Source organism: Hordeum vulgare, chromosome 6H (genome assembly GCF_904849725.1).
Source record: "Hordeum vulgare subsp. vulgare chromosome 6H, MorexV3_pseudomolecules_assembly, whole genome shotgun sequence".
In the NCBI taxonomy this organism is placed as follows: Eukaryota; Viridiplantae; Streptophyta; class Magnoliopsida; order Poales; family Poaceae; genus Hordeum; species Hordeum vulgare.
This window is the reverse complement of record NC_058523.1, coordinates 298,136,176-298,142,175: the sequence shown is the minus strand read 5'-3', so window position 1 is coordinate 298,142,175 and position 6,000 is coordinate 298,136,176.

Below are 6,000 nucleotides of genomic sequence, written 5' to 3'. Positions count from 1 at the left end.
CGCCATCTCTTGCGCCGCCACCGCTGCCACTGCCGCCACCTCTCCCTGCCGTCACACCCGCCGCCGCTGCCGCTTCGTGTCGCCGCCTCCCCACTACACCGCTTCGGCCACCACACCCTTTCATTCCTAAACGCTATTATGGCCTCTCCGCGCTCGTCGATCTCCTCCGGCGGCAATCCGTTCGCCAGCCCGGATGTCACCCTTGTTCGCGATCTCACCATCTTCAACCTCGTCCCGGTGGTTCTTGACCAGTCCATCGGGTCCTACTCCGCGTGGAAGAGGTACTTCTCATTGGTGTTCCGTGACTACCGGCTCCACGGCCACATCGATGGCACTGTGGACTCGGCCCTCATGGTGAACGACGAGGACTGGATGATCCTCGATGCCACCATCATCTGCTGGTTTTACCTCACCATATCCAAGATCTCTTTCACACGATGGTGTGTGATGAGAACGACGCCTACACCGTTTGGACCAAGCTCAACGGCCTCTTCACCGACAACAAACTCCAGCGCAAGGTCCTCCTTCACTACGAGTTTTATGGGTGCCTGCAGCTTGATTCATCCATTGATAATTTCTGTATGCGTCTCAAAAAGCTTGCCGATGAGCTCCGTAATCTTGGCGAGACGATAAGCGACGAGCTCCTCATCAGCACTCTCATTGTCGACCTCAATGACGAATTCGGGAACGTCGCCTCCAACCTTACTCTTATCTCGGAGCCTACCTTCGCCAAGGTAGTGGCGTAACTCAAGCTTGAGGAACACCGCCTGAAGATATCTCAGATCCGGGCTACCCACGTGGCTCTCAGCACCGCCACTGACGGTGCACCGGCTCCCCCGCGGTTGGCTCCCCAGCAGCCGACCTTCCTGCAGCCGGCTGATTTTCAGCCGCCATAGCCGGACCCATCTAGAAAAGGCTTCCGTCGCGGCAGTCGGCATAGCGGGCGTCCGCAGCAGTAGCCGAACAGTGCTTTGGGTGGAACCGCTCGCCCTCCACAGCAGCAACCAACTCCATGGTACGGCGGGAAGAATCCATGGACCGACGTTGTTTACGCTTATTCCATGCCGGTTCCCGGTGCTCCTGCTCCCGGTCTCCTCGGACCCCAGCCCCCGTCGCATCAGGCTTTCAACACCGTGCCTAGACGTACGTCCCTCTCTCACTCGGTCAGCCGGCGGAGTCAGGCGGGCAGCCGTCGCCCCTTCTAGTCTAGCCGGCGAAGTGAGGCGGGCTTCCCCCGGCCCCCTGGGAACCAGCTCTACTCGCGACGCTGCACTTGGCCCCTACACAGGCAAACTACAATGGCGGTGGTGACTGGTACATGGATACTAGTGCTAGGACCCACATGGCTGCTCATCTCGGTACTCTGCATACCTACTATCCCGTCAACACCTCTACTCGCATCACCGTTGGTGACAGTTCCTCTCTACCCATTACTCATATAGGACATGCTTCTTTTCCCTCTTCCTCCTCCCCACTTTGTTTATCCAATATCTTAGTTTCACCTGACCTTATGAAAAATCTAGTTTCCGTTCGCTACTTTACACGTGAAAATCCCGTTACTGTTGAATTTGACGAGTTTGGTTTTTCTGTCAAGGACGCCCGTACTCGGATGGTGGTTCACCGATGTGAAAGTCCTGAAGACCTCTAACCGGTCGGCTCCACTGCCTCCTTCAGCTTCGCCGCTCCTGTTGCACTCGCCACCGGTGTGGACCTTTGGCATGCTCAATTGGGTCATCGCAACCCAGCCTCCCTTCGTCATATTCTTCACAGTTTTTCTTTCACATGTAATAAGAACAACAATCACTCTTATCACGCTTGTCGTCTTGGCAAACATACTCGTCTCCCTTTTCTTGCTTCTTCTCATGTTGCCTCATACCCTTTTGAGTTAATTCATAGCGATGTGTGGACATCTCATGTTGCAAGTAATTCAGGCTTCTCTTACTATCTCGTCATCCTTGATGATTTTTTGCACTATGTGTGGACCTTCCTGTTGCGGCGCAAGTCCGATGCCATCACCACCCTTGCTAACCTTTACTCCTAGGTATCTATGCAGTTTGCGCGTCCCATCCTTGCATTCCAAACATACAATGGCAAGGAGTTCGACAACTTGGCTGTTCGTACTCTCCTCCCCACACATGGCACGATATTTCGTCTCACTTGTCCCTATACTTCGCAATAGAACGGTCGGGCTGAACGTGTATTGTGCACTCTCAACGATTGCGTTCGTACGCTTCTCTTTCATACCAATGTGCCTCCGTGCTTCTGGCCCGCTGCACTTGATACGTCTCCAACGTATCTATAATTTTTGATGGTTCCATGCTATTATATTGTCAACTTTGGATGTTTTGTATGCATTTTATATCTTTTTTGGGACTAACCTATTAACTCAGTGCCAAGTGCCAATTCTTGTTTTTTCCGTGTTTTTGACCGTATTCAGAGAAGAATATTAAACGGAGTCCAAACGGAATAAAATCTTCGGAATGATTTTTTCCGTAACAGAAGATACGCAGGGAACTTGAGAACCAAGGCAAAGGACCCCTGGGGAGGCCGTAAGCCCCCTAGCCGTGGCCTGGGGGCGCCTACTAGGCTTATGGGCCCCCCATGGCTCCTTTGCCCTACTTCTTCCGCCTATAAATTCCCCAAAAATCTGAAACCACCAGAGAGAGCCACGAAAATACTTTTCTGCCGCCGCAAGCTTCTGTCTCTGCAAGATCCCATCTGGGGCACGTTCTGGTGCCCTGCTGGAGGGGGATTCGGACACGGAGGGCTTCTTCATCAACACTATTGCCTCTCCGATGATGCGTGAGTAATTCACCACAGACCTTCGGGTCCATAGCTAGTAGTTAGATGGCTTCTTCTCGCTCTTGGATCTCCATGATCTTCATGGATATCTATCCGATGTAATCTTCTTTTGCGGTGTGTTTGTCGAGATCCGATGAATTGTGGATTTATGATCAAATTATCTATGATTATTATTTGAGTTTCCTCTGATCTCTTGTATGCATGATTTCGTATCCTTGTAATTCTCTTCGAGTTGTGGGTTTTGTTTGGCCAACTTGATCTATAATTCTTGCAATGTGAGAAGTGCTTGGTTTTGGCTTCATACCGTGCGGTGTCCTCACCCAGTGACAGAAGGGGTAGCAAGGCACGCATCATGTTGTTGCCATCAAGGGTAAAAAGATGGGGTTTATATCTATTCATGAATTTATCCCTCTACATCATGTCATCTTGCTTAAGGCGTTACTCTGTTTGTTATGAACTCAATACACTAGATGCATGCTGGATAGAGGTCGATGTGTGGACTAATAGTATTAGATGCAGACAGTATTTGTCTACTTGTCTCAGACGTAATGCCTATATGTATGATCATTGCCCTAGGTATCATCATGACTTTGCGCGGTTCTATCAATTGGTCGACAGTAATTCATTCACCCACCGTAATACTTGCTATCATGAGAGAAGCCTCTAGTGAACACTATGGCCCCCGGGTCTACTTCACATCATATTTTCAGCTCTACACTTTTACTTTGTTGCGCTTTCGACCTTCACATCTCACCTTGCAATTAATCATGAAGGGATTGACAACCCCTTTATAGCGTTGGGTGCAAGTTTGTTTGTTTTTGTGCAGGTACATCGGTGTCTTGTCTTGATACTCCTACTGGATTTATACCTTGGTTCTCAAACTGAGGGAAATACTTACTGCTACTGTGCTGCATCACCCTTTCCTCTTCAAGGCAAAAACCAACGCAAGCTCAAGAGGTAGCAAGAAGAATTTCTGGCGCCGTTGCCGGGGAGTATCAAGTCAAGAATAGTCTCCCTTCAACGTTTCAATTTCTGGCACCGGGGACTATTCTAAGTGAAGCTTATCCAAGTAACTATCACAAACTCATCTGTTGCATTTACTTTTTTTCCTTTTGCCTCTTATTTTCCTTCCCCCACTTCTGAAAAAGAAAAATTTACAAAAATATTTGCCTTTTTCATTTGCCTTTCCTTTGCTTGTGTGCTATGTGCCTTCATTATGCTTGCATCTTCGCTTGCTGAAAATCCATTGATATGGATCCTCATCCACTTGCTAATCTCTTTAAGAGATCCAATTATGTTGAACCAATTGCTAGTGAGTTGGGTGCACTTGACTATCTTTATGAAGTTTTGCTTGAGATGCGTGAATATGAAAATTGTGATGAAGAAATTCATGAAGTGATTCACGAGGGCTCCTTGAATGAAAAGCATGATTGCAATGGTTTCACTATGAATTCTATTAATGTCAATCATGCTAAAAATATGCAAAACCATAAGCTTGGGGAGGCTAGTTTTGCTATGTCCACTACTTGTTGCAATGATCATGATTGGGGTAATGATTTTTCTTATGATCTTGAAAATTTGTTTAAGCCTCATGATGATTATGATATTTGCAATATTATTGAAAGTGGGTTTGGAGAAGTCATGACTTTAGTTGATGATAATCCCACTATTTTTTAAGAGCGTGAACTTTGCATGCATGTGGATCATGAAAAGAATATCCTATGTGATAGTTATATTGTTGAATTTGAATATGATCCTGTGACAACCCGAGATCGACGCTCCAGAAGATTCCCCCTTTATTCCATCTTCGTCGTGTGCTTATTTTTATCTGTCGCATCATCATCGCATCATTCGCATCATCTGCATTGCATCGGCTCCCGTGGCCGCCAGTTTTCAGAACTTGCATCCGTTATTAGTTTCGGTTCTCGTCGTTGCCTGTTCTGAGCCCGACCGCACTCACACGCGCCCCCGGCATCGTCAAAACCTGTTTTTAAAAGTGTGTATAAAATATTCTCTGATTGAGTTGAAACTTGGCGTGCGGTCTTAATATAATACAGGTAGGCCGCCTGTCAAATTTCGTCGCAATCAGAGTCCGTCTGGTACCCGAACGGTCGACCGTAGCGACACCGTATTCGGTCTATTGTCGGACGTTTTTCGGTGTTTTAAAAAAATACGTTGCCGGGTGCCCGTTGCCTGTCCCCGCATGCGAAACCATTCGATTTAGACCGCGCGGTTGAAACCGGGGCAAAATTCTGCTAAACCTAGCCCCCCATTGTTATAAATAGACCTCCATGCCATTATTTAGACACCCACTCCCTCTCCACCTCGTTTTCCGTGCCCTCCTCACCCTAGCCGCCACCTGAACCTGTTCCTCCTCCCACCTCGAGCCAGGCCAGCCCGGGCCTAAGAGAGGCCCAGTGCGAGCCCATCTGGACCCGAGGCACCAGCCCCCGGAGCAGCATTGCCGCCGACTCGCCTCCTGCAGCTCCCTGCCGCCTCCGGCCAGCGTGCCGCCATGCCCCGTCGCCTCCTCCCCGCTAGGACCTCGCCCGCCGCCGCCATCGCCCTGTGTCGCCTCCTCCCGCGCAGCTCGGAGCGCTGCCTTGCCGCCAACTCCGCACCGCTGTAGCTTCCTGCCCCGCCGCCGCTCGCCTGCCGCTGCTCGCCCCTCCGCCGGCCGGATCAGGCCAGATCCGGGCCGAAGGTCGCGTTCCATGCGTCCCCTCGCCCTGCCGGGGCCCCAACTGCCGGTGCCGCCTCCCTGGGAAGCCGCCGCCGCAACACGTTCCCTGTCTCGGGCACGAGGACAGGGACAAGCCTCCCGTGCCGCATGCTCCCTTGGCCCGATCCGCTCTGTGGCCCCGTCGGCCTCGCCTCCCTGCCTCGACCGCCGACCTGCCTCCCCCGCCGACTTGGGCCGAGCCCATGGGTGAGCAATCCCCGAGCCTCTTATCTAACGCCCTAGGCGTCTTTTGCTGTTGCACCCATTGTTTAGGCCCGTTAGCATTATCTTTTTTTAGGATTTTTGGTTTATTTCTCTCAGGGATTTTAGATATTTTAGAAAACTCGTAGTTTTCAAACCTTATGTCGGATCGAGGCGAATCATATATGGAACTTGTGTATTTTTGAGCGTAGATTCGTAATTTGCAACTTGCATGCATGTTTGAAATAGTTTGACACGCCGAATGCCTAGTTTTG